The 26,284-nt window shown below is 42.2% G+C and overlaps 1 protein-coding gene across 1 annotated transcript in view; it reads right to left on the bottom strand.

Moving 5' to 3' along the window:
* LOC136775336 (neuroligin-4, X-linked-like) overlaps positions 1 to 22,718 on the bottom strand; it is a 211,866-nt gene extending 189,148 nt beyond the window's left edge. Inside the window, exon 1 of the mRNA XM_066730019.1 lies at positions 21,814 to 22,718. The gene's annotated coding sequence lies outside the window, so the exon portion shown is untranslated. The remainder of the gene's footprint in view (positions 1 to 21,813) is intronic.
* Positions 22,719 to 26,284: the final 3,566 nt, after the last annotated feature.

Genomic DNA, 26,284 nt, shown 5'->3' with positions numbered 1-26,284 from the left:
TAATTATCAAATATATATATATATATATACCACCTACGACTGATAGAATAAATGCCGTCAATTACGGATGATCGAGCATTAATAAAGCATTGTCGTCGGACTGATAAATCGTATAATTTCGCAAATAATTTAAATTTTTTTCTATGACGTATTTCATGTGTTTCGAGATTATGCATGGAATATTCAAGAAACTTGATCGATTACCGCATAATATTAATGTTCAGCCAGTTGAGATTGCGAAGCAATCCGTCAGTGTAATATGTGTGTACCATATAATTATGTATGCAACGTAACGGATCTTCGAACAGCTAAATCCACAAAAGAGCTCGATATTCCACGAAATTCGTACAGCATAGAGAAAAAAGAGTGATATTCGTCCAGTGAAATTTACATCGATAAAATGGAAAGCTTGGCGAATAACGAGATACAAATTGTAATGGAGGTTGCGTATATAGAGCGAGAGGTATAGAAATAAAAAACAGGTAGGGGGGGGGGGGGGGAGAGGGTAAAGGAGCTAGAGAACAACAATGAAAAGCTGGAAAATGAAGAGTGTACACATGCGCATACAGTTTGTACAGTGCGGACCGCTCGAGGGATCGACGAAGCTATAGCGTCGCACTAATCGCTAGGGATCGGAATACGCAGGGACAGGGACTCGCGAAGACCGCGCGCGCGAACGCGTTTGACGTTGGTTGCTGATGAATTATGCGACCTTTGCGACGTGGGCGAGCGTTCTGCCGACGGCTGTAGCGCTCGGTAGAATAGAAACACAAGCCTGGCAGTTCCATAAACCATTCATTGGTCGTTCCGGTGGAACTGTAGATAATGCAGCTGCGCCCGCAGCGGGCACCTACCTAGAATCGGAGTCCCGTCGTGCAGCCATGTAACACCGTTTGAACGCCTGGCCACATCGATCAATCAGCGTTAAACGACCATCAAACGATACGAGACCCTACCGACCGCTGGCCACGCGCGAAATTTCCACGCACGACCAAATACGCGGCTTCCGTGACGACACCAATGACGTTTATGCCCAGCCTGTTATATCAAAGCACACCCCAAACCTATAACCAATTCTCGCGGAAAGCTCTTTGTGCTCTTTGTTTGACCCGTGCCTCGCATCATCCCGAACCCTCGCCGAATTTCACCTAAAAACCTACGCTCTACCTCCTACAGCTATATATATATATATATATACATATGCTCGTGCTTCTAGCAACTCCTCGTTTATCCCTGCCCCAAGCAAGAGCTCCCAGCGAATTCTAAAAGGATTCACTGCGTTTCAAACAGCTTCGTTTATTACGCAGTTTATAATGCATTTGGGTTTTACGCGTGAGCTTTACCTTTTTTCTTCAGGAAATTAACGAGGGAGATGACTCTGTGCACCTCTCGGCCAAGTACCGATTATTCTCCTGTATCGGTGCTCGGTCGGAGAGGTTCGAGCACTCTGTCTCGTCTGAAAAGACAAGTTCGCGAAAAAGTTGGATCGATGCTTTGGATGCACCGTGGAAGTCGTGGTGTGTCTGAACGAAAAGAGTGAGGTCGATGGTCCATTAAATAGTGATCGTAGCGACTATTCAATCGCAGGAACGACTTTGACTTTCAAAGCACTTCTCGATTGGTATATTACATGGTTTATGTGATATTCGATCGATTCCCTCGTTCGTTAGATCTATTTTCAAACGTAATACTCGCAGCAAAATTGGGAATTATAGTCTGTTTGACAAAAGCTCGTATGACGAAAGATTTTCCTGAAAATTGTTACGAGGTATATTTCAATGTGAGCAGATAGCGAGATTTTTCGCTCAAGATGCATTCTATACGTAAGGTTATAATTTAAAATATTGAAGAGTACAGTGAATAAAGCGTTGCGCTACTGTCCAAAAAACAAATTGAAAAAAAACTATCACTTTTACTACTGCCTGGATACGAGGAAAAGACGTTGGTGTAATAGAATGGTCGTCGAAATTGCAAGATGCGAATTTCTTTGAAAAATCTTCTATCATACTCTTCAAGTAGAAGCTCCGAAGGAAAAATGTTTGAAACGTTAAGTAATTATATATATATATATACTCACAGATTTGACTCATATGGAGGTCTTTCTCGACAAATTACAGTAGAAAGTATCACCCAAAAATTTAAGGCAATTATTGAAAGAGTAAAAGTAAATAAATCACTTATCCATATATGATAAAAAATCGACGCTAATATCGCGTAGCATTTGCATATTTTTTTCAGTACCTTTTCCCAAATAAATAATTTTCATGCAAGTCCCACTGTACTCGATCTTGTCAAACAGACTGTGTAATCGTGACTACTAGCTTACGTAAAAATTCTGGACATTATCGCTGGAGATGGAATTTGATTTTGCAGTAAAGAATTAGACTTTGGATCGTGGTTCGCAAAATTTCTTGGCAAAGACTATTCTTAAGCTTACGTAGAGCCAATTAATCCGTCTCTATAGCGTTTCTTTGAAGTTTGAAAGCCTATTAGAGTATAAGGCTCGTCTGGGAAAATCAAAAAGATTAGTCCTGCTGGTATATAGCGAATGTCCTTGTTTACACAGTCGTTCTAGTTGGGCTCAGAGTTAGTCAAAGAATCGAACTTAAAGTACAATCGTACCCCAACGACATTCGCTTGAACTCGTGTTCGTAATCCCATGCGGTCTTGTAACGAACTCGATCGATGAGAGGGGAAGGCAACTCCCCTGCTTCAGAGTAGAAAACGAACATCGCAACTGTCGTATAATTGAATAACATTTTACCCGTAGCCAGCCTTGTACAGTATTCCCGCAACAAAAAAAAACCCCCAATGTAACATTTGCATCAGACAAGGGAAATTTATTTCTAGCTGATTTTTTAAATTTAGACGCACATACGCACTCACACTTAAACACGCGATATTTCCAGCAACAAAATTAAAGCGGTTAAATGGAAAGCACGGTACAATAGCATGAAAGAGGGGTTCTTTCGATTGGGATAAATCGTTTCTGGCTTTTTATTGCAATGGAATAATGGTGATTTGAAATGGCGCTTTTGCTATGTACGTATATATATACGTACAAATTAATTTCCTTTATGATTTTGCTGTACCAATTATCAGTATAAGTTGGATAACGACGTCGGGCTTCGCTGGATCGGACACGCGACGTTTCGTGCTCGTCACTGTTAACGGTGACGTGCGGCAAAAGCTCTTTTTGACTGCACGGAATGGCAGGAACAATCCAATGCGCGAAAAACGTCCATTGTCGTCGTGTAACATTGGTCGATGTAGTGCACGCGTAAAGGAAAAGCAGCAACGAGCCGGGACGCGGGCCCATTGTCGAGCCTCGGTGCAACAAACAAGTTCAAGCCGATAAATTTTATTCAGATCCGTGCTCGACTGGCGGGCCTGCAAAAAAAGCGAAAAATGATGCATTCAACGGCGTTGCTTTAACACTTGCGCGCTCTTACAGCGTCCAGCGATTTGTCCCTGTATTTCCTAATTTTTTTCTCCAATTTAACACCATCCCCCGACAGCCCGCCCGTTCCATAAATATTCAAACAAGCCAAAGTTCCGACATACGGCCGTTTTCCGGCCCGGGGAAAAAGTTTCCCACTCCGATGCATCACCCTGTGCCCTTTCCGCTAGATCGCCGTCGAATCTTCTGCAGAGGGCGAGCGAATAACTCAAAAGTAATGTATGATTTGAACTGGAAACTTCAAACAAAAGATTTCGATATGACGAAGGGGCTATAAAAATTAAAAACGATAAAAAAGAGGGTCAGGGTAAGGGATTGCTTATTGCTGTGGACTATCGTTCGTTTAAGAAGAAAGTGCATGGGATATATCTCGTATGCTCTGTGACGGAGAGTTTGTGGGTGAATCGAGCGTAAATATCGTATAACAAATGTATTATTACGTGTTTCTGTCAGTGAATTATTTAAAAAGCTGCGTCAAAGCATTTATCAAAAAGTGCAGTAAGTTCTTGTCAGTTCAAAGGTTAAACCTTAGCCTAAATTCAGCCAACCGGATGAATGCATGGCGGTTGGGGAAATACTTTAATAGACGATGTTTGCGCTCCAATTATCACGGGGACCTTGGCATTATTGAAAGGTTTAAAAATTCAGGATACACTGAATTCACTAGTCTCGAAGCAGTCGAAGAGTGTAACGAACGTTGCTTAATAGATTATAAATAGTTTCTCGATAACGGGGCTGGGGCTGGAAGGACATGGCAGGGGGGAGCAGCACAGCCATTTGAAAGTTGGTTAATAAAAGGACCTCTCTATTGGTTGGTACGTGAGGAGAATTTAACGACGAGTTGATTGTCCCAGGAGACAATAATTTTCTGTACTGTCGATGCTGTCGCGTTTTATTCTACTTTTATCTAGAAGCTGCGTCTTCTCCAGTTAACACGATCATCGTCATTAATAAACCCATCGAAGAGTTCGATTGATCAAAGACGAGCCAAATTTCATATTTTTATTAATCCCTTGTATTTATTTCAATCGTGTTTGTTAAAGAAAAAAGCGAGCTTTAATTTGGCAGAAATAATGGAGAATTCGAGGCGTACTCGATTTACAACTGGAACCAATCGAATGCCTGTAAAGGCTCTCCACCCTCGAGCAACGGAATTGTCCGTTTTCCCTTGAAATCTTGCCTGTATAGCTTCTCGCAGTAATATCAGCGCCGCTCTCTCTCTCTCTCTAGGGAGATCTTCTTAAATTCAAGATTTTATTTTTAGTTTGGTGGCTGGCCAAGAAAATCGTGTTGTTCCAAAAAGCTTCGACGAGATTTCTGCCATAACTCGAAACGTTTTTCACTTGGATTTTACAATGCTCTTTATTAAATACGTCATTTATTTATACTAGATATAACACATGCGCATATATAAAGCTTTCCAGCTAACCATAGAATATTCTCTCACATCGAAATGGAAACAGAACCATATAGCGATTGATAACAAATTATTCAGAAGCGTATAGGCTTTTTAGAAGAGTAATCGATATCGATTGCTGCGTGTATGTGTATGCGTGGGTTGCTAGTGACGCGTGTATATTTGCAGAGACGCGCGAAAAGCTCGCGAGAGCAAACTTTGTCGGTTTTTGTATTAAAGGTGAAATACGGTAATTACGATTAAGAAAGTTTCGCGTAAATTCGCATCGCGATACTTACCGCACTTAATTCTCATAGAGAGAGAGAGAGAGAGAGAGAGAGAGAGAGAGGGTGTGGGGGGGGGGGGGGTAAGACCTAAATTATTTATAAGCTAAGTTATTACAGGGGACTGGTACTCGCACCCGTATACATTACCTCGTTCGTATTCCATAGTCCGTTGGTTTAATGAAAATCCTAAGGTTTTAGAATTACGGTCGAACTTTCTCTGTATAATTACACTTGATTACTGTTAAGATTGTAGGAAGATCACCGTAGGAGTTAATCGTCAGCGATTCTCGAGTTTGAGATGCGGTAATACTTTTTGTCGTACTTCCATCCCCAAAGGGTTTCGTACAAGTTACATGCTCGAGGCGCCGAGGGAGAGCCGGCCATCTCGGGTTGAAACCGCGCGAGGAAGCCTTAATTATCGTTAATTGGATTTTACCCGGTCACGTTTCGTCAGAGCTCGCGTCAGCAAGGAGTTCGAAAGGAGACTCGGGGCTGGCTGGGGCTGTGCTGCTGCAAGCGGGCTAAACCCATTGGGTGCTGGAAACTTCCAGATCGCCCATGCCCAATTAAAGTGAGAAAACTTTCCTATATGTTTTAGTCACTGGAGCTACCGAGAAAAAGGAGCTGGATGGATTTCCGCGCGTACGTCTTCTCTGTCTCGCAATTAGTTTCTTTCTCCGGACGGTTTATAAAGTAGCTTCGAGCACCGTGTGCTATATATATACATATATACACGCGATATCCTTCGCGTTTATGCGTATAGCGTTGCTGCTGCTGGTATTCGGTAATATCCCCTCGACCATACATCGCTGTTACTTGGAGGGATAACTATGTATATATATATATAGGATGTAAGAATATCTGGCAGAACCGGACGAGAATTAATATAGAATATATTATATAACGAGGTATAATTATTTATCGCCGGAGATTGCATTGACTTTGGGAGAAACTTTTAGCATGAACGAAATTACTTTATTCCCGTGTCAGATGAAGCAGATGCTGCTGCTGGTGGGGGGGAGGGGGGGGGGCTCTGCGGCCATTAAGATACGACGGGGGCCTCGGCTGCATCATTGAATTTCAAATAGGTAGCACTGCTGTGCTCCGATAAAAGCAGACTACCATTCAGTTTTGCCTCGTGAATTATTTTTTGCGTAAACTATACGAGTAATCTTTTCTCAGGAACGAGCTCGCGAGATCCTGCTGGCTTCGCATGCAGCGGGCCCCGCCGTGGAGTAAGAAAATAATCGAACTCTCTGCTCGCGATATCTGTAGAGAAAATTGGTTCGGTATATGTAATAGCGCGAGCTAGGTGAGCGAAAGGGGGTCGAGGGAGGGGGAGGGGGGAGAATAGAAAAGTTGGAGAACAATCTCATGACAATTCAGCAGGCATCCTTGGCAAAATCTATAAAAGTCTGGAATGTGAGATCAAATGAGAAAAGTGGCTGACGGAAGGTACGTGGAGTGGCTGGAGGGGAAAGGGGGTGGAGAGGACGGTGCGCGTTGATCGACACAGTGGCTGAAGTGGAGGAGGGTCTCGGAGTAGGTTGGAATAAGGTAAGAATAACGCTAAGGCAATATCACAGTCGACTAGCGCGAGTCGCCTCGGCATACTAAGCGGCCGAAGTGATTTTTAAAACAGAAGACGGAACGCTCGCGGCAATCTTAAATAACCTCTGGATAGATGAGGTGGGTGGGAGCGAAGAGGTGGGGGTGGAGGGAGGGGGGAGGGGTGTCGGTAGTAGAGAAATCTGCCGGCGGTGTCGTGGAATCCAGAAATATTCCGAATGACTGACTACGAAGGGGAGAGTGACAGCTTGGGAAATTGGAAAATTGAACTCGAACTCTTGGCGAATCCGTCACTGGAACGTTTCTGCCTCTACGCTACCTTCTTTCTGGATCAATTGCTATTGAATGAGCGATGTCACTCCCATGCACGAACGCTCCCGATTAATCGTCCATTGAAATTTATTATCCGTGCGCGCCCCAACTCTCTCTCTCTCTCTCTCTCTCTCTCTCTCTCTCTCGATATACCCATTAGCAAACATATTTCTTAACAGTTATACCTTACCACACATGCACGCTTCCTATACGAATACGGCTAAAGTTGCCAACTCGCAAAATTACGCCGTGTTTATCGAGGTCGGAATGCTTTCCAACTGGTCCAGTTGCACTGGACGAAACACGCCGGCTTATCCAGTGTTATAATCTCCAAGTACTATCAAGGGATAAAAGTTCTAGGAACGTGCAAAATTAAATTATTGCTAGCTTGTAATCTGTTTTCCGCGGGGATTACCTTTGCAAACTTCATTTGCTTCCTCGATGACTCTGATTGCTCCCGATTCGTCCATTTCCTCAACGTTGCATTAACTTTTTACGTATAACAAATAGTCTTTCGGAACTGTAATGGACACTTTTTAAACACCACTGCATGGACTAATATTTCCCAATTATAACCCATCTCTACTCTATATATATATATAGTATCATTCTTGTTGTAAAGAGCTTTAATTTCGTCGATTGGTCGTCGTCTCTCATATACATATATCGATATAATATATTTAGCATTCCAAAAACCCTGCAGACGTATATCCTCGAACGGTAGAGCCACAGCTGATTAAGAATAATAAGCTTTGAAAAATTCGTAGCAAGTTTCGCATATACTATATAGTTTTGCTTTCATAGAGCGTCTGCAGTGAAATTCGGGGAGAGTTTTGGAAAGTGGGTTGCAATTTGAATTTAAACGCGTTTCCATCGAGAAGCGAGTGGTGCGCGTTGCCGAGGTCGTTGGAGAACTTCCGGCTAGGACGCATAAGAGACAAGTGCAGTCGGAAACTGTTTTCGGAGTGGAGCACTGGCTCGGCTTCTTCCGGTCGGCGCGAATCTCAATATAGGAGGTCGTGGCTCGTAATTGCCCAGGAGCTCTGTCAAAAACGTACGGCTGTCGAGCTGCAGACGCGCGCGCGTGGACTCCGCGTCGTCACGGGTCAGCTATCGCAAATTAGATTCGCGCCATTGCCTTTTGTACGGCCGGCTTCTCTCTCGTTCTGATTTCTCCCGCAACCCTCGAGAAGAAGCTGCCGGAAATTGGATCGCGTTTCGGAATACCAAACGGATATTTGCGAGCTTTCGAGTTACCGTCCACGTGCCATTTGACTGGCACGAATCAAAACGAAACACAACTGTATAAATAAAAAATTCATATTCTGCTTAGACCCGAGACCCGCGGAGGGATCGATTGTATAAGTCAACGCGGCGGGAAGTTCTGCAGGGGATGACGAATCGAGAATTCGGTGGAAATGAAAGGACTCGAGGCGGAACGAGAATAAAACGAAAAAGCACGACGTACCTTCGAGTGTAATCAAGCTACCTCATCGGTACGAGTCAATAAGAGACTATATATATACCTTTTGCAAGTTTTAAGGTCGTTCCAATAACGCTTAGATTTACAGCGACGAGAACCAAGCGTGATGCAGCGGCCTTGCACATGGGAACTGCGAAGTCGCGCGTTGGCCTCGCGCGACCCTTCGAGAACCAACGCCTCCCTCCGTAGCTTTAATACCGTTCCTCTTCCACTGATTCGAGTCTCGGCGAGTCAACCCCTGCTGCATGCCTCTTCTCCCACCAACCGCGGTCATTTTTCAAACGTCTCCAAAGAATCGAGAGTCTTGCGGAATATTCTCAAATGAAAACGATAGCCAATATTCATTTTCAATCTATATGTACCGACGGGGAAGCTTCGCTGTAACGGAATTTATGTTTAATAATGCTTTTCCTATTTACATCGGACTCGGGAAATTTTACGAGACATCATTCGGTGGCTTTTAGTACCTCCGTATCATTTACATAGCGATATAAAGATAACATTGCCAGATATACTATTTCTTGCTGGTAAATTACATAAAACCATCGGACTTAAAATGTATGAGGTGCGCCGCGGAATGACAGTGATATTTTATTCAGAAATCTTAACTCGATGTGTACCGGTATAAACATTAAATTTTCGATGGTACACGCTTCGCGGAGTAGTTTATTCCTGCCATTAAAGATCAAGTCGTCGCTTTATCTCTGCTTTTAACGGAATTATGTTAAAGTCGTTTCTAGTTGACTTTTCGCCCGTTAAAAATCACTTATAGCTACAATGTCATCTGTCACATTTCTAATCGTGTAATGGATGACGCTACATTGAACGTTTTGTAGACGATCCCTTTGTCCATGGATCTGTCATTGTTTACCCATACATGCGCATTGTCGGCATTATGGAATCAACGTTAAATGCACTATTAAACACGTAAGAGCGACGTAAACCTTTGTCCCTTTTTACAATTGACTGCCACCGTACAAAGGGATTCGTTAATAGGATATTCATAAGAGTTTATAGGTCAGACTTCAATAACCAGAATCGCAAGAAGCATTTTACCTAGGGTCTTTATGGATACTTTTATTTTTTAAACTATATTCTGATTTATATTAAACGCAACTTAAAAATGGTAAAATTTGGGAAATTCCGGAGCTCCGACGAAAAAAAGTTATACATCCTATGCATGGCTACATGTTATAAAAGCTTCTTGCGATATTTCAAAACTCAATAACAATTTGGCAGCTGACAGTGACGGTGAAAAATTGGTTGGCAAATGGCGTATCGGTAGCAGTGGAATAAAAATCAGTAAACTAAAAGATGCGCGGGATAGCAGCAGGTTAAAACTAAAAGAGAGCGAAGAAAAGTTGAAAAGCTGAAAAGTCTACGTCACTAGAGTCTCGGTGAGTCCCCAGGCTTAAAGCAAACGTCACATTGCATGGCTTATCGGCTTTGTCGAACTACGCTTGTACCTTCTCTACTTTGGGTAAAATTATTCACTTTCCGCAACGGGTAATTGCAAATCGAGTCCGGTACTTTTCCACATAAAATTGTTAATCGAAAACTATGCTGCTACGACCTTATTTGAAAGACCTTCGAATCATGCTCGTTTAATGGTGGTAAAGAAGAATTCTCCGGTTGGAAATTCCGCAAGTTTATGGATCCAGACTCCGCCAGAGAAATCCCTTTCGTCGGTGCCATTTTGCCCTGTCGGTAGTTTTAAAGCGTTTCGCCATTTTGAATTTTCAAGGATTAACTTTGAAAATTACCGCTCGTCCTCCTGAAACGGCCACTGATAAAATTAATTAGAGACCCTTACATGAATTGGCCAACGCTGATTTCAGGGAATATCTTTGACACGAGTGGCTTATCTGACGTTTGGGTTTATTTAGCTCGACGTATCTACCAAGATTCGCCTTATTGTTGATCAATGGCCGAATACATTGTGTGTATCTCTTGACGCACCTCGGAGAGAAGCGAATAAACAAGAAGCATGAGAGAAAATTGAGCGGATACCTATGTTAAGCTAGATTATACGTGTCCAGCGAGGCCATGAACTGTGTTGTAGCCATTGCGTCTCCTGGATTTATTAAGCAGCGTCATGCATGTCCGACTGGTTCGAGGGATCACAATTTCCCATTCATCATGCCCAATATCTGGAAAGGAATGCTTGCTCGCTCCCATGCCACTAATCAGTTTGATTATATTCGGATACATTTCGCTAAATGTATATGCACGATGTTTTCGGGCCTATCGGTGCAGGAATTAAATCAATCTATCGAATCTCTATAAAAGCACATGTTTTTGAAATTGGAGGAATTGTTCGACTGGAAAATCGTTTACTCAATATTCAAATAATATATATAGCTACGAAGGTACAGAATATTTGGTTAGGCTTGCTCGAGTACGTCTAATCAATTTAAGCGGCCCGCCACAAAGGATGGTCGTGCAAGGTGAAGCTTAAGGGCACACCGAGAGGAAAGGTCTTCATCTTGCGACCTCGCTGTAACCGCAATCGCGTAAATCTTAATAAAGATGTCAGCCAGCATTAAGTACCGATTTCCCGAGGCTCCGCCGCACATTCGCACCATTTGATCTTTAAACGCTCCTTGCAGGCTGTCTTGTCTTTTGTCAAAATTCGAGTAAGGCCCGGAATATTTATGGACGAATCGAGTGATAAATCAAGTTTTCAACGCTCAGAGTCCTCGAAAGCGCGGTAATAATAGGAGTATTTGTGCAAAAGTTGTGCGAGATAGTTGCGGGACAATTGTAGAAATGTATGCGTTAATCAGACTGATGGCAAAAGGGACATCGCTTCTGACCCGAGGGTATCTCGTCCATACTATAACTTTCTATGCAAATGCCTGATTTCACGTCCCGTTGAATACGCCAGTCCATTTTCGGCATGTGTGCAGCGCTAGAGTGACTTTGCGCAGTTACATCGGCCAGCAGACGGACGGACAGAGTCCGTGCAAAGCCCTCGGCTTGGAGACTGTCCAGTCTTATCCACATTGGCATGATAATTCTCCGAGTTTATCGTTCTCGTCTCTTTCAGGCTCCGCTGCAGCCTTTTCAGGAGCTCCGGTTCTCTTCTCTCCCCTCATAGAATTTTATTTCGCGTCGGCTTTTCCGCCAGTCTCTCGCGCCATGTCACAGTAGATTTTACGCGTGTACAAATATACCGTATCCAATTTAAAAGCCGCGTGCTTTCCATAAGGTTTCTCTTCTCCACAGCTATACACACACACACACACACGTATATATGTAGCATGATCGTTCATCCAAAATTATATCCAATGCCGTATATCGAATTGCATGGCTCGACATTTCCATACGGGCCGTGTATATATACGCGCATTATGCTCGTTCCAGCAACATGTCCAGGTCGAATTCGTTTAGTCGGAGCAAAGTCCCGTGTGCTTTGTGAAGATTTATCCCCTCCCCTATTCTCACCCCTTCTGTCCCTTCATCCGACGAGTCTCCTTTAACTCGATGCACGTTGCTAGGAGAATCTCTGGCAAATTGGCAATTTGAGCCTCCGGTATATACGCAGCCTCGGCAGGCAAACATTGCACAGTGTGCGGATGTATTCACGTAAACAGCCGCGCGCACACATACGTGCCACTGCAGGGGATGTGACGGCACAGAAACTCTAATTTGACTATTATAACGTTTCGATCGAATGGCTCGGAGATTCCATCCCCAATAGGAGCCAGACGCAAATCGAACGAGCGAGCGCCGATGCCGCACACGGCACTGATAAGGGGAATCGTCTCGATCGCATTATCATCATAATCTACGGATCGTCGAGCACGTCGGGGTGTTGGAGTCTCCGTGGGTACTGCACCGTCGTCCAAGACGAAGCCTTCCCTGATCCAACATTCTCCCAACGTATTGGCCTGTCTATTTTCTCCCCGATTTGATTTCCCTCTTCTTACCACCATCACCCAACCTATCTTCCAAGGTAAAAGCCCCGAGGAACTTGCTCGAAACTCTCCGCTAATTCAAAATTCACTGAACGATGCTTTAATTTGATGAATGTCATACTTGCAACTGGTAGTGGTACACCCTCTGTGTCCTCCCCGCCAGCGTCTCTTTCTCCTCTCTGGTCCCACGTAACTCTAACCCTCTATCCAAAGTGCTTTATTTGCCTTACAAGCTTAGATCAGCGTGTGAGAATTTGAATTAGAAATTAAACCCTGTTCCCTCTGGCTCTGTGGCTCGTTCCATCGCTCTTTCTTTCCATGCTCTTCGACTTTTTATTCATGATATTAAATACTATATGAAAGGGCGAATGTGTTAATTGGCTTATGAATCTCGTTAGAACGTCAAAGGGATTTTTTAATGAATTTTTCCTCGCCCAGTGCTTTGAAATCCATATCTCTATTATTCCAATAAAAACGTACATTTCGCCAAGTTCTGTGTAAATCTGACTTCGCTGCCTCTCGCAGTTTCCTTTGAACGTTATTCGAATATCTGCCACTGTCTCTGAATATTGTTACTTTTTCTTCTTGAATCGCACGTACCTCATTTCACTCTTTCTTTCCTTTCAACTTTCTACAAGGAGACTCACCGAAGCGATAAGCTATGTGCGAAGGAGGGTATATAAATAAAAAATGTAAGTCTTTCTCAAAGTTCCTTGATACTCCTTGCGGGATAACAGGTTCATTCCGGTGACGAGAAGGGAATAATAGTGAATTTCCCGCAAAACGACATCCTCTTTTCGGGGGTCCGACTGGCATGTAAGTTTCTTTGTCGACCTAACACGCCGACCGTGCAGCGAACGCGCGACCCTCCGAACAAATTCGCTCGCCTCAGGGACGAATTATTTTCCCACAGGAGTAGCCCACCCTCCCATCTTTCCCACATCATAAATAATCTCGCCGGGGACATGGGATATATAGGTCGATATGTAAACTCTGATGGTCCGTATTATGGCTAAACTACGATTAACCCACTGTAATATCAGTGCAAAGACCACGTTGTTGCAGTCGATTAAGAACGATATCACGAGTCTTCAGCCTGAGCTCTCAAACTTTCATAGAGAATTAATTCTTTGTATCGGCCGTACTGTAACTCCGCGACCAATTAATAATTTACTTGAATTTCAGAATTTTTTTAAAATGATCGTATCGCAAGGGTTTTCCACGCAAACCAATCGAATTGGACATTATAATGTATTACTTATAGTTTGAAAAGTGAAATACATATTTTATAAAGTTGTCGATGCAAGAATTTCTGTCATGCGGAAAGCGGCTAGAAATTACCTATTAAGAGTTAAGTGAAATGTTTCCCTGCAAACTAAACGGGAAAGTTTATAAGGTTCGGAACGTCGTGTCGGTTTATTGTTCGATCATAATCGGTAATAGAGGGCAAAGTATTCGCCAAGGGCTTCGAATATATTCTAATAACTTTTTGATTGCCTATCCAGTATGAAAACTATGCGTGGAACTTTTCTCAGCGCCTAATAAACTCGCCAGGTAGAGTTTTATGACCGAAACTGATATAAGGCAGCGTGCGGTCTAAAAGAAAAAAAAAAAAATCACACAATTTGTTAGCTTTATAGAAATTACCCTTTTCGTAGAATCTTGATACTTTCGAGGCAGAACTCTTAAGTTTATATGTTAAAAGGCGTACGAAGACTTGGACGTAAAAAGTCTTACTCCGGTGCAGGAATGTTAAATTTTTTAGACGTCACTTTTACATCCAGTATTTCAGGTTAGCAAGAGAAATGACAGGATTTGCATAATAATTTCTGTTTATAGTATCCCCCGTAACCTTCATTTTTATTGAATGCATATAGATACGGAAAGGGGTTTTGAAGAGAAAATTGTAATAAAACTTTTTTATTAAAGCCATTCCTAGACAATAAGACAAGGTTACAGAATTGTTCTATACCTATGCTATACACTCCAACTGAAAGTTTCCCCCCAACGAATTTTTAATCCTCAATAATTCTCTAATCATAAGCATCGCATTCCTTTCTCCACCAACGATTTTTCGATAGACGCGAAGAATTAAACGCTATACAATATATGACTCTGCCACTCCTCCACACTCGCCTCTTTAATCTTTGAAACTCTCGCAAGTTTATCCCCTAAATTGAATTTCTGCCGGAGTATGTCCTACGTAATATGGAAAACACTAACTGCGTAAATTGCCTAGTTATGTACATCGATCTACTTTATATGTATCCAACAACTACTTCAATTTACGCATCAGAGCTTTAATATGATTCGCCAATGAGATTAGCGATAATTGGATATGGATCGAGCACGGCGCATAGATCCTTCATTTTTGCTGATGAATTACGAAGAGTGAGCAGAAAAGTTATCTCGAGACTGCGTCGCATGGACAATCCAGGAGATCTACTATACATTTCTGGAAAAATTAGCGTCCAATTATCGCAGAAGCGTTAATTGTCTTATTTATTACCGATCGCGTTCGCTTCCAAGGCTTTTTATCGTACGGAAATTCTATAAATAGACACGGTATGGAGAAATGCTGGAAGGATTTGGCAAGGATCCAAGGAGCGCAGAAGGTATATAGGAAGGAAGGAGTATTATGGTACGCACAGCTATATATATATGGTATAGGGTGATGCGCGCGCGAAAGTTCCATGTGGCCTGACGTAAAGATATATCGGTGTCGATCGTCCCTTCGTTGACGGCTCGGATAAGAAGCTACCGCCGAAAGCATCGACTTTTTCTTCGTGAACGTCAATGTCTGGCATCGCTCGAGCATTAATCTTGGCCCGATAGCTAGCCACGATAGAATCGAACGTTATTCTGATCGATTAAACCCACCGTTCGCAGCGTCCATGTTAATACTCCTTCTCCAAAGCTAACTCGACTGAAACACTTTTGGAGTAGCTCCTTTCAGGACTGGGGAGTCCGTCTGGAAATACAGAGGTGCCTATAACGTAGGGAGGGCGGAGAACTTTGGGCCAATTCATATAACGATCGAACTGGCCGCAGCCCAGAATGGGGCCTCGGCTTTAACTTCCGCAAGATCGTGTACGGATGCGTAAAAGTGAAACGAGACCGTATATTCTTCAGCAAAGTACCCTTTTATCTTCTTTCTCTCGAGTTTTCTGTTTGTCTCTCTTCCTCCGTCTCCATTTATCTATCTCTATCTCTCTCGAACTATATAGCGGAAACTCTAAAATAAAAAGCGACGACGGCCACTCATCTATGAGGAGATATATATTCTTTGCTCGGGCTTATCCCCCCCCTCCTCCTCCTCCTCCTATCCACCCATCGCCATATCCCATTCCAAACCCAAAGAAAAAGTTTTTCTCCGAACTTTGAATAAAAGCGTATTGAGACGCTGACTTAACAACTGGAGAATCTGAATAAGAAATTTCTTTCCAAGTGCATATCTATTCCTTGTGATTTATGACCCTCTATCTGATTTTGGCAAATTTTTGTGTCGATACATTCATTTCTGCGCTTGACGTGGAATATATTTACACATAATTTTAAAGCTTCTATAAAATGTATCGTAAGAGAATCAAGCATCAGATATCTAGGAAATATTGGCGCATAAGTCAGACTTGTTATATATATATATATATATAGAAAACAAGATTTTATTGATCAAGAGTGCTCGTACAAATAGAATTTTTCATGTGCGATGCTATCGTCTTTGTAAATGAAAAATATCTCGATTCTACTTCGTTAGAGTGTTAAAAATTTACTGCAACCCGCATTATAAGGTTTCTCCTTGGAGCGTAATGTTTTGTGATCGAAAAACCAGCAGCTTTTCTCTTTCTTTTTTTTCCATCAACGTACTTCAATCATCCTTACTCCCTGGTCGTTTCCTCGTCTAAAGCGAAAAGTATAATACGATGGTTGCTTATACGAAAAGAAAATAGGTAAAGGGGCGAGTCTCTTTAATGAACGAGGGTCGACAATCTTCTGTTTTCCGCTCTCGATGGCTGTCATGAATATTTCTAGCTGCAGCAAGGGAAACCGCGAGTGAGAAATTTTGCATCTAGTTTCGGAGCTGTTCTATACGCCCTTTTCATAAATTAATATACTACTTTCAATGTAAGAAAACTCGAGTGTAAACTGCAGCAGTGCAAAACTTCTTTCGGTCAATGCGTTTGGCACAAACAACGTGCAATTATTTTAATTGTTTGGTGCATGCATAGTTTTATTTTCTTCCGTATTAAATAGCTAACCGAGAAATTCAACAAGCTAATATTGAACTTTAATTTCTATTATGATTGGTTTGCCGCTTTATATAACACGTATTTAGTTTCCTACCTCGCAAGCACTTTGAGTTATTCATGTCGGAGTTTTTGGAATATCAGATTGGTGCATTTACCAGAAGCTCGCTAAAATCACTACATTTGCGAAAGCGATGCTAATGTTCTGATACGACACCTGCTCCCTTGAAACGTCAGACGTGGATGTAGTATATCAAGCGCCTCTCTTTCGGACATTACCGAGTTGTGTGTATATATATATATATATATATATATAGATATGTTTTGTAACGCGTTTCGCATATGAGCTAAACACGCTGTATTAGAGTAAACCGAAGTCGTCGCAGCAAAAGCTGCTGCTCGTTTTCATGCGCGTAAGCTCGCTTGCATTGCTCGTGAAAACGTTTTCAAGAACAAAATCCCTATCTTCAAGTGCGCATATACCGCTATATACAAGAATTTGCTTCAACATCTTTAAACTTTAGCTTCTTTTCTGCGCAAAAGCGTTATTATTATACTTATATCGATATAAATTCGTGCTTCGCAAGGTTGTCATTGGAGAGAAACAACCTTACTCATTCGGCAAACAGCGCAAAGCTTTGCTATGTTGAGATTGAAAAAATGTAGGTAAAGAAATTTAATCGTGACGCAGATAGGGAACTCGATTAGCCCGCGTATTGCCAATTACAGCGGGCACTTTGCTCTTAAATGTATAAAGGAGAAGAGTCTAATAAATAAAAAAGGTAAAAAAAGGGGGAAGACTCTCGAGGCGTGCGTATAAATTTTTAAGAACGTTTAAGGGAGAGTGAAAAGAGAAATTTGTCGACGGACGAATAAAGGGAGAAGGGCTATTTAAGAGGTACAGGAAGTATATCCATGGATAATAGGAAATTTAGAGTGGGAGGGAGCATTAGGTAGTTTTTTGTCATTTTCGTACAGCTTAATGCTCTCTCGGGAAGTGTTACCACAGTCTTTCGGCCTTTTAGCCGTATTAGGCTATATAGCGCTGGCTTTAAGAAGACCGTTAAGGATGCATCCATTTTGCTTCTTAATGATAGTCGATGGAAAGAGGAGGAGGAGGGGGGGGGGGGGTGGCGAAAGCGTTACAGCTAAACGTTTTTCTTTTTACCTTATCTTTTTCGAAATATCCAATTCTCGACGCGCCGAAGCCGCGATCGGTGGTTAAACGACCTGCTTTACTTTAGCGGACTCTTTATAAGATTTTCTACCGCTGATTTATAGAAAAACTTCATGCTACTGTCGACCTTATTTTGCACAGCCAGTGTTCGCTTGTTGCGGAGGCTTTTCTTGCGCGATACTTTCACCCAGCAGAGTCTTCCAGTAGTATAGCTCGGGGAAGTCCCTTTCGGTAAACTTTTTCACGGGCTAAAGCCACGGGTCAAGACTCCTTACCAACCGAATCCATTCCGATCTTATGGAAGGAGACTTTATTGAATTTTGCATCAAACTTATCAGATTTCAGATCGAAATATTACGCGGCCACTGTATACATATATATATATATATAGCCAATCCAACTTGCGCGTCTCTCGGCTAGCCTATTTTTCTTCCCCATGTATGTGTATAGATACATGGTACAGTATTATGAGCGGAACTTTTTCAAATATACGTGCCAATCATAATTCTGTTACATCGCTTGCGCTACGATTACAAATGATGTTGGGCTAAGCTGATTAGCAGAAAGTTTACAAGAAGTTGCGAGCTCGTAACGAAATTGGTTTTATCTCTCTTGGAATGTATTTCCTGAGAAACTTAAACAGCGCGTCGTATATTACTCGGAAAATGTTCAACAAAAGTGCGCCAGCTATGGAACATCGCCAAATGCGCAGCGGTGTATACGATGACGCGCCACTTTCCGAGTCAAGTGAAAAATGCTCCTTCCGTATTCTCCATTCTTCGGCTGTGCCATTTAAATAACGTATCGTGGAGAGACTGTTGCCGAAAAGTCAGCTGGTCTAGCTCCTGCGAATCCCCGCGCATGGCTATATATATAATAATTTATTGTTCAGCTGGAGAATTTTACCGGATCGACCGTAAGCACCGAGGCATTATAAACTTCGACTAACGATCAACCCCAAGGATTAGAAACTTTCCTCCGAGGACACAATAACGAACAACATTTTCAAGTTTTTCACTGTGTAACAATTTGTACGTGCCGTGTAAAGAAATCGTGAGACTGAAACGACTCGGAGAGATTTATTGAAAATTTTACTGAAATCCACCGGCGTGAGCAGAATCGTCCCTCATTTGTGCCGGATTAATTAACGGTACCAGGTTATCATGCAAGCTATAGGTTATTCCTTCGGTTACTCCAATTCCGTATTATTCTGACGATCGGTCAATTAGATTCGATATAATGATTATATCTAAAATATCAATCAACGTTTAATGATTAACGAAGATTTGCGCCAGTAGAGAATAATCAATATTGCTTCTAATTCTAACCAATCTGATTAATTTGGCATAGCTGAATCATTTGCTTAATACTGAGTATAATATTTCTATAATCCCGGACCTATATAATGACATTGCACTCTAATAAGCATAACCATCTATGGTATGTGTATCCATTTAAATTGAAATACTTTAATAGAGTCTGTCGTATTTATGGTAGTGTATGCATTCACTAGTTGGCCGCATTAGGATTATCGAGTATGAAACAGAGCTGATGAATAGGTCCATATGGGAGGGGCTAACTTTGACTATTCAACCAAATTATTCAAACTGCTTGAACGCAGTCCGATTCGTTTTTCGGCGATACGTGAATTCCCTGCTTCGCGATTGACCACTTTCACGTACAAACTTATAAATTTGAACATTCGATAGTACGTATATATATTTCATGCGTATGGGTGTGTGTGTGTGTACATTCGTTCATCGGTCGACTCTACGTGATAATCTTGAAGGCCGAGATTACACATTATGGTGCATCAAATGTGAAAATTGAAGACAGCTTTTAACCAAACGAAAATTGCATGCTTATTGATCGATGCTGATCATTCTAATGTATTTGCCAGGCAATTTAGTTGGTTCCCGTAATTTGGCATTCATGAATTCAATAGAATATTGGTCCAGATATACAGTCGGTGCAGGAAAATTCCAGTTTGCTAATGCATGCGAAATAGTACTTTTCAGGCATATGGCGTCTTTGGTAAATTAAGTGGAAAAAGTAAAATTTGTTGATTGGAACAACTGAAACATTGAAAGCGCAATAAAGAGTCTATCGAGTTGGAGATTGGGTTCTATATACGTGATAGTCGTAAAAGTCTGCTTAGAAATTCTTGAATAATTGCAGCCACGATATAATTAAAAGGTCGCGAAAATGGTACTATATATATATATATATATATATATATATATATATATATATATATGTATATACGAAAACCTTGAGAAAGTCGAGTATACTATATCTCCATTTGCGGAAATTCAGGGTGAATGTCCTAATTTCGAGAATCGCCTTGGCAAAGCTTAAAAATGTTATGAAAATTTCTTCTTTCTGGTTAGCTCGGTTTAATCACAAAGCCAGATGAGCAGAAGCGGATATCCATGAAGCGAACATTCCGTTGTGTAGTGTTGGAAATTGGCCGATATTCAGGACGAAGCTAAATAGCTTGGAAGTCTGTAGGAAGGCTAGACGTTTCACAAGCAAGCCACAACTTTTGATGAAATGCATTCTGACTGCAGGGGAGTGATGGTAAAGGTAAGAAGCGAATAAGAAGCCTTAGGAAACGTCTGTTGGATCGCGCGGCCTCCTGGTATATGTATAGTAGAGTGGAGGCAGCGAGGAACCCTCGCGCCGACCCTTCGACTTCATCCTCCGACTATAAAGTCATCTTCTCCGCGCTCCATAATCATAGTTCCAGCAACTTTATCCTTTCACTGATTCAACCACTACTCTCAGATATTATTCCATGCATATTGCTTTACTTCATATTCCGTCCTCGAGCTCGACTGACGGGGTTGGAATTAACCGCTGGAATCGCACGTTTGCCATTAAAAAAAAAAGAAGAAGAGCCCTCGATCGCTTTAGACAGTTTACACGATCAATCGGTTAAATCGTGCCAAATCTGATTGGTCCGACTAATTGTATCTGGAAACGGAAGATGGATTTTGGCAAGCGCGGTGAAAACCGCAAAACTGCTCGGCGTCCCGAAATGTATTAACGAAATTTTGTAAAATCAAGTTTTAGGAGTAAATTCGAGACGATTCTTAGAGTGTTTAGAGAGTTGCTCGCGTGACAGGAATAACAACGAATCGAATGATTCTTGTGCTTGCTCGCCTACAGCTTGGGCTCCAGAGTTATTCATTTAAATGTTTCAAAACTTCTTGCAGCTCTACGCATTTACGATGCGGTATTAAGATCTTAGCACTAGCATAATAGGTACATAAATCGGGTGGCAGTAACTTGTAATCCACTTTGAAGTTTGCTTATAGTGCCCCTGCAACAACGTTGCCATTGCTATACGTACCTACCAGTCGAATTTGTTGCCAGTTTATGCAAATTATTGGTAGAATCGGAGTTAATATATTTCCAGCGAGGCATACGAGGCATGGGCGTGTCTATCTATAATGAAATCGCTCCAAGTTTTGTTAAAAATTATGCGATTTCAGGAAAATTTAATTAGCGCCAAACGGGCATGACCGTATCGATAGCCGCTTCTCCCTCGTGGCACGTATCTCGCAGGATTATATGAGAGAGTACAACGTTTGGAAGAAGATTAAAATTTGAGCGAAATTACGGAGAGAGATAAAGTATAATCGTGAACGTAATATTAGAAGACTACGTTGCTTTAGATCGACGGCGAAATCAGTTTCACGCAGACGCGTTGAAACTTTTACTCGGAACGACCCTCAGAGGTCGTATCTATCACTGTCAGTGGTCTTGTTGCATTAAACATAGTACCGCAATAAATTCGGGCATTTTCTTCCGTTGCATCTATAAATCATAATTTACGCATGCCTACGCATGTCAAATGTTTTTGCCAAGCCGCGTCCTACCGTACAAAGCCTTTATTAATTTTTTTCTGCAATTCTTAAAGAGTCGATATTCCTATATACAACGTCGTCATAACTCACCGTTGATAAACAGCGAGGAATCCACTGGAGTCGAGAATCACTACATCAACTATAAAATCACTCTTTTCCTCGTGCAAAATACCACACAGAGAGGACACTCGAGCTTCTCGCACACTTTTCTACAGGAGTATAGGATTAGCAAAATTTCTCTCACTGTCAATTCGTGCGATCTTTGAAGATCGAAGGGAGCGAAGAGCAGCAACGAAATTAACACTAGTTTCCTCTACTCGGCTCCACCGAAACTCTCTAGTCTCACTCGCGAAATTTGAAAAAAAAAACTAACTTTATCAAACACTAAAAAACTACGTTAAAAAATTAAAAATTATTCCCCTTTGAATGCGCCGGCTCACTCTCCAAACGTCAAACGAGGAATCACACAAGTAGAGATTTGCACCGGACAAAATTTTCACGATTCATCAGGATCCAATTTCGTAAGAAGCAGCCGCCTCATCGGAGCGATCAGTGCCATGGGAAGCATGTCCAGGCTACGATATTTTTGACATTATAATCCAAGTGAATTGTGACCTTGAGAAAGTGCTCGATGATGCGGAAAATCCTTTATCCGTAGACGTAATTAATTCTGCTCGCACCGATGAGCAAGGCCATTGACCTCGCATCTCAATAGCGTTATCCTCTACCCAGTTAACTCGAAATTATAATTAAATCGGTGATCCAGGTACAAGCAACGAGGCTGAAACTGAAAATCGCTATGTTTCATCTTGCAACGGTTCTCGACAGTCGTGCGTTAATTCCGATCGTTGCAGCTTCGACGACAAGGAAGATAAATGCCGAATTGCTCGATACGATCGAGTTCTGTCGGATCCGTCGATTTTGGCGAACGGTAATGGGGGTGCGAAGCTGCCTTGTGATTCGTGGAATCCGCTACTCGGTGAACGCGAAGGGCGCCGGATGTGGTACGTTCCGGGAGAGGAACGAGGCACGCACGTCGCCTCGAAGCTCGCGAAGCAGACTACGGTACGGGAATGGAAAGCTCTGCAAGCTCTCACGATGCCAGAGCCTCCACTCTCGCTATACTAACCTCCCTCCTAGCGCCACCACCACCCCTAACGCGCCACGGTCGATGCTGCGGCTTACACTTTCTACTAGCTTCCCACTCGCTACGCGCGTGTACCAGCAGCGTCCTCCAATGGACCATCGATGAACTTTGGCCAGACTTTATTGTCAGCAGCAGGCCCATCGACCGCATTTGCACACGCTTCGGATTCTCATCCAGAATCTCCCCCCTCCCCCTCTTTCACCTAGAAATTCCTCATCAAACCTCGATGTCTTCGAGAACATTTTTCATTCCCTCCTCGGCAACCTTCCTCCCCTCGATTCTTCCCTCAAAATTTTTCCCCTCCCCCACCGTCTTCCACCGCGTCGGTGCGAAGGACATTCTTTGTCGATCTTTGCGCAAATTCGTGCCTCGTTTCAAACCGACCGAGTTTCCGCCCAGCGAACGAAATGATGGATGGTATTTGATACAGAGAGCGATAAAACCGGATGATGGCGCTGGAAAATCGATCATAGTTTCCGGGTTGAAATTATAATGGGGATTTTGTTAGATCTGCGGAGTTGTCTCGAGGTGTATATATATATATATATGTATAGATGGGAGGAAGCTCCGGTACAGCCCTTATCTAGTGTAAGGTGGCCTTGGCAGTTGGAGCGTCTACAAGGCTGGAGCATTGGTGGTTGATGCTGGCGCAGGCGTAGAGACCGCGAAGAAAAGGACAGTCGCTATTGATTCAGGCCTACCAACAGAAGGACTCTTTAGCTCCATCTAGGGAGATGCCAACAGCCAATGCCACAACGAGACCAATGAACCCAATGAACCTACCCGCATCTTACCAACTTCCGACAACAGTTCACCCGAGAACGTGAAAATTCGCTGCCGGAACTCGCGCGCGATACTCTCAAATTCAAGTGGCTACAGAGTAGCTCGGCAGCCACGGCCACTAATTGGGTAGTCCAATTGCACTGAATGTTTTCCGAGAGCTTTATACTCCAGTCTTGCGGTTAATTATGCTTAGAAAAAAAAAGACTACGCTGCTGCATCGACAGTACAATTGCAATGCTGCATCCGGCAAAATTCACAGAGCGGAATTGATGCTTCTGGATTTAAATTTTGAACCTCGTACCGAACATTTTATATATACCTATATATATATATATATATGGTCTTTAGAGTTTCGCACAAGAGGGAGAATGTTTTTGGCCTGCCGAAAGAAAATGTTTGATTCGACGGAGCAGCTTCTCGATCGATCGATCAGCCCGATGGAAAATAACCAATTGAAAATATAGTTTTTTCCGGCATCTTTTTCAACGTGAGAAATATAGCGATTCGCGCACTTTCGCAAAGTGCTTCATTCGCTATAATTCAGCGAGCCGAAACGAAGCAAACGAAGCAGACTGGACGATATACTCGTGTGGATTGCGCTTCCTGTCGACCGTCCTTTTTCTGGTTTCTATTGTGACCTGGCCAGCTTGAAATTCGGTGGAATATTTGTCTGGAAATTTCTTTCCTATTTACGATGCGACGCGTCATATCTCTAATATTTTTCCACTCTTCGCTGTAATATGCGATATCGTTCGTAGGTTCTAGCGAATAATCTGCTTGGATTTTCAGTCTCGGAAACACACACGGAATAGAGTTACACGTGGAACGAGAGTCGCCTGGTATGATTAAAGGTTAATTTTTAATAGACGTCCATGAAATATCACAGACACGTCTCTCGTTTCCAAATTATACAAAAGCAATTCCATCGTTCTCAAGAATAGCAAGCAAACGAATTCACTAACGGTTACATTCGCACGTTTGAGCTTTTAACGACAGTCCTGTTGGATACGAGAAACTCCAAAGCTGCCCTAAAGCACCCTAGCAGGACTCGGCAAATCGGGTCGTAACAGCTGCAGAGCAGATTTATCCTTTCACCGTGCCATCCTCTAATTACGAGATCCCACGATTCTTTCCACTGGGCTAACATCATTTACCTGGAACCTCTATACGTAACAGGAGAAGTAAACTCTGTTAGAAAAAAAATCGACGGCTGATTGAAAAAGTATCGGGTCAATCTTGTCCTTTTTCGCTCGGTTGACTCGTATATCCATTGAATTTCCGTTAAAACTCCAAATATCAAAATTAAAACGATCAAAGCTATATTACCTTTCGTTTTCCATATATACTAGCAGAATATAATGCTCTGCAATCGGGAATTCACTTTTTATCTTTATCTTCAACAAAAATATTTCCATTTTATTCTCACGCATAGTATATTTGGAATATGTTCCTTTTATTCGTTTAAAAAATAATTTGTTATTTATTCGTCGAATATATCGCTGATTCTGCACTCGGAAAAAGAGTACATACGAAAATACAATCACCTACTGTAAATCTTATAATTGGTTGACTGATAAGCGTGGTCGGAGAATATTTGAGAGAACTCACCCTATATAGCACCAAACTCTCCGAGTCGTACATATATAGCTAGGAAAAATAATGACTCGAACTCTGATCACGAAATGCGCTAAATAAGACAGCAGGTACCCCCCGAGAGGAAAAGCGGTACACAGACGAAATCTCTTATTTTCTGGGACGGTAACCTCATTACTTTAACCTCTTGCCAACCGTACCGTTTCTGACACAAACTGATTATAAGATTATATCCGTCCATTTGTATTAAAGGATTTCGTAGGTGCCCTCTCCCCCTCTCTCCACCAAGTTTTATTTCGATTTTAATTAACGGCGCTTCCACGAGAATTAATTTTCCAATAGTCGATGCTATTTGTATCAGAATCGGTCTTAATGGTTTGGTACGATGAGAGATTTGCCGGTAAACGTGAAATCCTCTGACACAATTAAAATTGATAACTATTCACCCGTTCGATGTATAAGCAGATTCTCTAATATTGGAAGTGTTCGGTGATTTCAAATAAGTGTTTTTTTCTTTTCATGGAGGATTGAAGCGGATGGAATAAAGTAGTAGGAAACGTTTTCGTAAGAAGAGTATTACTCGTTCGCGCTTACCCCTTTAAAAGTTTTATTTTGTTCGCGAGTGAATGTCTGCTGCAGGTAACACGCTTCTCATTTTATTACTGCTCTTCCCGGCGATTATAGCAGCTGCTATTTGACTTCGCTTTGAAGCGGAGATATTTCGACTGGCGAGGTAGTTGCGAAGCGATGCACAGCATTAAAGATATTACTCTCGGATTTGATATCCTAGGTACATACGCGTCTAGACACCGAGATGTTTCTATCGCTACCTCAAATTATCATCTCCAATTTAACGCACCCTCTTTGTATCATCGCACCAATCCTTTTGGCATTTCACTATAATTTCCCGCTAACCAATGGAGGAGCGTAATGTAGCACGCGTGAGAAATTCACGTCTTTCGAAATTAACCGAGAGCAGCCAATACTCGTCTGATAGAACAGGTGTTCTTAGATCAACGGCCATTAGCCGCTATAACT

Source organism: Prorops nasuta, unplaced genomic scaffold, assembly GCF_024137725.1.
Source record: "Prorops nasuta isolate Cenicafe-Biocafe unplaced genomic scaffold, Cenicafe_Pnas_1.2 PNAS00008, whole genome shotgun sequence".
Taxonomy (NCBI): domain Eukaryota; kingdom Metazoa; phylum Arthropoda; class Insecta; order Hymenoptera; family Bethylidae; genus Prorops; species Prorops nasuta.
The sequence above is the reverse complement of the archived record's forward strand: the minus strand, read 5'-3'. Positions and strand labels throughout refer to the sequence as shown.